Genomic DNA, 6,621 nt, shown 5'->3' on the forward strand with positions numbered 1-6,621 from the left:
GTTCTTTCCTTGGAGTTTGAATGCCTCCTAATTTTATTTACTCTTAGCCAAAAGTCATATATACTAGTGCCTGTTAAATGCAATCCCCCTTACTGCCAACTCTTTTCCAAGTCATGGTGAGCCACAATATTGTTCTCTCTGTCACAGGAAGCAATTCTTCTGCCCTGTTCAGAACTGTTGAGGCCTAAATGAAGCACTCTGTCAAGTTTTGGTCACACCATTTAAAGGAAAATGTGACAAATTGAAGAGAGTCTGGAGGAGAGAGAGAAAAGTTAGTAGAGCTCTAGAAAATATGGCAAGGTGCTGTGTGATAACCTCTCTGCAGTACTTATTTGCACACTGGTATTGATATACAATGTCAGATTACAGGGACTGTGCCCCTTATTTATATATCCCTTATTTGTGCTTGTTTTGACTATGATAACATGCTTTAACTGCTTTTATTTTGAATGTAAGAGGCCGGGGAAGTCAGGTTTGTGTGCCCTGGCCCTGCTTTCTAAAATTGTAAAGTTCATAAAGGGACCAATGCTGTAAAAGGAAGTTGAATAAATGTAGTTGAAGGGTCTGTGCTCACTGTGACTTTGTGGAAGTCTAAGGTGAAGGGATCCTGCAGCTCAGGAGTCGCAAGAGAAGATGGAGAGGCTCCAGATAACCTGGCAGGGAAGATACCTTTCTTAGCCTTGAGTTGAAGGCCTGCCCTTTGTGAGAGTCTACACATGCCTCCAAATATGAGGATCTTGGCTACAGAATTTATGGTGATGGGGGACTGTTCTTGGGATTTCCCTGTAGCTTGTTCCTTCAGCCTTTTGTCAAGGGACAAGCAAGACGAGGAGGCATCTGAACTCCAAGGCCTCAGGCTTCGGTTTGTACGTAGGATCCCTGCCATTGATTTGGAAGTATCTGAAGCCCCATACTGAGAAGTCTAGGCGGGAGGATGGCTACTGGTGGTTGTGCCCCACAGACTTGAACACTTGAGCTCTGTTCAGAATTTGCAACTGATTTGGCTGATTTGGCCCAAGGCATGAAGCTAAAAAAATAAAGTGGTGTGGGGGAGGCAGGCAGGCAAGGGGAGATACCATAATCAAGAAGGTGTTCTTCCCAGGATGAGGCCTGTCCTTTGCACTCTGGGCAGGCTGACCCCTACAAGTTTCCTCTGAATTGTGGGAAATGCAACTGCACAATTTTGTGGTGATGGGGGACTGCATTCATGTTTACCCCCTGGCTTCCTCCTCAGCCTTTTGGCTACAAGCAGTGAGACTAGGGGACATCAAACCCCAAGGCCTTGGGCTTGTATTGCAGATAGGATGCCTGCCATGGATTTGGGGAGTATCCAAAGCCTACAACTGATGGGTCTGGGAGGGAGAATACTGGCCTGGTGGTGGAGCCACACACACAGACTTGAATGATTGAACTCTGCTCAGTTGAAATTTAAACTTGACTACTGGCTTTGCCCAATAGTTATCAGAACTGATTTGGCCCTTGAAGTGAAAATTTAAAAAAATATATAGTATCTGAGTATCTGAAACCCCAGACTGTTTGGTCTGGGAGGGAAGATACTTGACCAGTGGTAGAGCCACCCAGACTTGATGATTAAGCTCAACTCAGTCAAATTTCAGAACTTGACTCATAGGCAGTGCCCAAGTGAATTTGAAATTTGGAACTGATTTTTGTCCCTACTTTATACCAGACATAAGTAGCTGCCAAAGTGCTGCTCAGAATTTTGTTTATGAAACACCTGTGCTAAAACTTGAAATAATTTAAAAAAAGATAACATATATCAATTCTAGATGAACTAAGTCTATGGGTACTGCATGGAAATTTTTACAGCCAGGGTCTGACAGTAAAGATAGATGGAAGGGGCTGCCAGGGGAAAAAGTTGGGGGGAAGCAGAGAACAAAGAGCTATTTGATTCCCCCAGATTTATTTTCCCTGATGTTGGAAGGGGAAAAATTCAAAGCAAACCTCCAATAATTAGAGTCTATACCTGGAAAATCATAACAAATTTATAAATTTTCCATATAGAGAATCTCATTATTGTGGGGGTGGGGGGAATTATCATATACTTGGGGTGATCTATTCAAGTAAATATGGTATTTATAAACTATTTTACACCAGTCAGTGTCGGTATGTGTAGGTCAGAATGGCAGTCTTAAAGAAAATATTGGTATAGACAAGTAGTGGTATTCTTATACAGGTAAATAAGAAAACATGTGGAAGTGCTTAGACTCCCATTTTCTCAAAGCCATGATTTCACACTAAATGAAAATCACATGCTAGGATTTTTGTTCCTTTGAAAATACTTGCAAAAAAGCATTTCAAACTTTAAAAAAATACATTATAAGCATTCAATTGAAAGCATCTTTGAAGATGAGGCGTCTTTTTGCTGTCAAACTGAATCTTTTTTATTGTAGCTAAGTAATCAAATTCATTGCTTTAAAATGGACTAGCAATAGAGTAGACCTTCAGTGGCGGTTCACTAAAACTGTACTGCTATATAAACAAATTCTTAACTTACTCTGCATATAATATGCAGATAATTTCTCCTTGATGAGATTAAAATTAAAGCAGACCACGTTTCCCATAAAATCTGAAAAAAATCAAGCATAGTTTCTGATATTTAGCAGCTGTTGTTTGATTTGTATAAGACTGCAGCCTCTGCCAGATGTGACATATTAACTTAGCTAATATGAATAATGAGTCTCCATATATATGTGCAAATAAGATTCATTAATGTTTATCTAACATATGGGAAGAATTAAAATACTTAACCTAGGAAGAATGAGAAAGAAAGAGAGGATACGGTTTTTTTAATTAGTAATTTTTGATAAATTCAAGATAAGCTTTACATTAATTTATAGCCTATAGTGGATGCTTTGGGCTAGTATAACCTCTAATACAAAACATGATTGCTTGATGAAAAATACTTTTAAAAGGAAAGAGAAAATGCCTTGTAGTATGTTACAACTTAGCCACTGAGAGTGATACATGGTGTTATATATGCATCACTGTTAAATCAATGGACAAGCTTTTTCTCCACTGGAGGCCCAGTCTGAATGGGATTCCCTGATTGTATTTGTCTTTAATGCATATCCACTGCAGGAGACATCAGCTTTCACATGTTAATTTTCAAGAGAGGTCTAATACTGAAAGTACAGAGGTGGGGGTTGCAGATAATTTACATGCTTTGTTTCTTAGCACCTATAACCGTCATACATCCAGCTTTCAGAAGTACTAAAATTCTCCTCTAACAAAACAGTCCTTTCTGTATAGAGCTTTGACCCCTTTTAAATGAATTGAATCATGTATACATCTCTGCAGATATGTGTATACATAAAATATGGAGAAGGAAAACTCAAGTATGTTTTTGCATAAGATGTTTTTTTTAAATACACGGGTCATACTAACAAATGGTCAAACCACTACTGGTTTATGCAGATCATTTCAAATGTGCCAATAAAATGCTTCTGCCACCCAAAGCCTAAATGTCACATACCATGTATCTGTTGCACAATAAATAATTTGAGAGTCATACTTTCTTCAGATCAAGAGTCCAACTGTGCACACCTCTATATCGGAAAAGAAAAAAATGATGGCATAAACATATTCTTGAAAAATAGAAAAAAAACCCAAAACACTTTTTTCACTTAAAATGTCATGACTACATTGGGATCTTCCAGGGCTAGGAAGTAAATGATGAAAAGTGGAAATACTCATTTTTGAATAATATAAAGTTACTTTTACTGCTCCAGTGGGATCTTAAACTTTTTGAACCTTACTCATCCAGAACTGGACATTGTTCAGTCTGGGCCACGGGTAACTGATTGAGGCCAAAATTATGCATTTGAAAGAAAAGATGATGAAAATGATAAGATTGTACTACTTCAAGGCTTGCAGTGCATAAATTCCCAGTCCAGGTATAGTAACTGGCAGAGTGCAGGTACAGTGGACTGATGATACAGATTATATGGTTAGGTGCATTGAGTAAGTGCAGTTTATATCATAGCTATATATGAAAGGAGAGTGCATGTTAATGTTAAGTAATCTCTTGAAATGAGTTGCTTTTTATGCTACAAATAACTTAGAAATATATTCTTTCAAAAAGAGTGGGTGTACGTAGCTTTTTATCTTCCTGCTGTAAAAGAAATCATGCCAGAAATTAATCACACTTAAGGGAGTGAACAAGAGTTTGGTTTACAGCCTCATGGTAAGTTAATTTCAGTTCATTATATTAGTAGTAATACTAGTAGTTAATAGTATTCATTATATTATGCATTATTCATTTGTCATAATTCATTTGTGTGTGTGTGTGTATGTGTGTGTGTGTGTGCACACGCTATATACACGCACATGCGCACACATACACTGTGTGTGTGTGTGTGTGTGTGTGTGTGTGCACGCAAAATCAGAAAGTAACTACAGACAAGTTTCAGTGACCTAGATACTGCTGAGAAAACATCGTGTCTAAGCTTGCACAGAGAATGAACCTGCCTGTAGAGAAAGCTGCCTGCTTTGTAGCTACGGTAACCCACTTTGGAAACTGGTCCCAGCTTGATTGAAAATTGCTTCCCCCATTAGGTGGAAGTAGTTTTTTGATTTCTCTATCCCATGCTGGTTATTCAGCAGCTGATCTCCAATGAGGTCTTGCATAGAGAAGGCATTCCAAGTAGGAAATTTATCTGTAGGATTAGAAGCAGGAAAGGATAACAAAGGGATGCTATTATTAACATGACAAAATGAAGTTATCAGATTGTTAGTGCCAAGGTCCATTTTTTACCATGGTATAAAATTGGAGTAAGTTTTATGACCATTCTAGGATCAGGTCAGGGTTATTAATGGTAGCATAGGACAGAAACAGTATCTCCTTCTGTTCCTTTACCTTCTGAACTGTTATCACTACTTTTGATATATCTAGACACTGTCAAAAGTTTACTCCAGTCTGAAAGTTTATCTTTAAATTTACACTATATTTACATTATATTTTAAAAAGTGGAAACCATATCTCAAATGTCATTTGTTAGGACCTGATGTTAGGTGTGAATTTGAAGCAAAGAAGTCACCTACATATTTTATCACCATCGAATTTTTATTACAAATTACATACTTGAGCAACTCCATTCATTCGGCTGAAGTCATTTCAGATGACCTTTCCTTCCACAGACTGTCTGAACAGAATATTGTACTGTTGCTAATTGTTTTGGGCATGGTGCACAGAAGATCTTAAGGGAATTGAATTTTGTTGTTTAGGGATCACAGTACATAAATTTACCTGCATGTTTATTTCTGGCCTGTCAAAGTATGTGAAGCAATAAATTTCTACCACAGATCAACTAATCATGAAAATAATGTCGAGGTGTTTGATTGACACACTAAAGCTGTTAATTTGGAGTATATCAAGATCAAATGGAAGTTATTGCAATTAGGCAGTGATTGTGTTTCTTTTCATTTAAAAATTTTAAATACCACATTTTATATTTTTGTGCATATTAATGCTGTTGAGTGATGATCTTGGTGGAATTTTTATGGTGTCTTGAATTCACACTGTTCAATATAACTTAAATGCAAATATTGTTTTCTTGTAATTGTTGGCATGTTGTTGGCTGAGGAGAGTTTTAGCATGGATACGGGTGTCAGTGTTTCTGTATTATGCAGCACTTTCATTTAAAAGGAAGGCTGTCACCCTAATATATACTATTTCAGTTTGATCTTGCTGTATCAGGGTAGGATCATGATGCTTCTATGTCAGGGAAAATGTACCTGTTACAAAGAAGGCGGATGAACTACATCAGTGGGGGCTAGCTCTCAGAGACCATAAAAACTAAGGAGGCAGTAGTCATGGGGGACCTAAACTACCCAGGCATCTGCTGGGGGAGACAGACAGCAAAGTCCCACCGTTCACGCATGTTCCTATCCTGCGTACAGGACCTCCACCTGACGCAGGAGGTACATGGTCCCACTAAGGGGAATGCCTTACTGGACCTGGTATTGGCAATGGGGGATGATATGGTAGGGGACCTACAGATTGGTAGTCACCTGGGGGACAGCGATCACCAAATAATAGAATTCATCATAAGGCATTGAGTGGGTAAGGTAACTAGTAGGGTGAAAGTGCTAGACTTTAGGAAAGCTGATTTCAAGGAGCTCAGGAGATTAGTCAAGGATGCACTGCAGAGTAGGAGTTTTGAAGAGATGGGAGCCCAGGAAGGGTGGCTGTGCCTTAAGGAAATGATCCTTCGGGCACAGAGGGAGACGATCCCAATGAGAGGGAAAGGGGCCGGAGGCTTCCTTGGCTGACCAGAGAAATCCAGGGCAGCCTGTGGACTAAAAGGGGGGCACATAAAAAGTAGAAACAGGGAGAGATCACCAAAGAGGAGTATACCTCCTCTGCTCCTGCTTGTAGGGAGGCAGTTAGATGGGCCAAAGCTACCATGGAGCTGAGGATGGCATCCCAAGTTAAGGATAACAAAAATTTGTTTTTTAGATATATAGGGAGCAAAAGGAAGGCCCAGGGTGGAATAGGACCCCTACTAAATGGGCAGAAGCAATTGGTGACGGACAGGGCGGACAAGGCTGAACTCCTCAATGAGTTCTTTGCCTCAGTGTTCCTAAGCGAGGGGCACGACA

General features: G+C 39.3%; 1 protein-coding gene and 1 non-coding gene across 2 annotated transcripts in view; both read left to right on the forward strand.

The window, feature by feature from the left end:
• The window catches only part of LOC102372201 (partitioning defective 3 homolog), a 196,974-nt gene that overhangs the window by 71,666 nt on the left and 118,687 nt on the right, over positions 1 to 6,621 (forward strand). The window lies entirely within an intron of this gene.
• On the forward strand, positions 1,057 to 1,220 carry LOC112548478. Its single transcript, XR_003092208.1, has one exon. It is a non-coding gene; the product is annotated as a U1 spliceosomal RNA (small nuclear RNA).

The sequence above is a fragment of the Alligator sinensis genome, unplaced genomic scaffold (genome assembly GCF_000455745.1).
Source record: "Alligator sinensis unplaced genomic scaffold, ASM45574v1 scaffold691_1, whole genome shotgun sequence".
NCBI classification, from domain to species: Eukaryota; Metazoa; Chordata; order Crocodylia; family Alligatoridae; genus Alligator; species Alligator sinensis.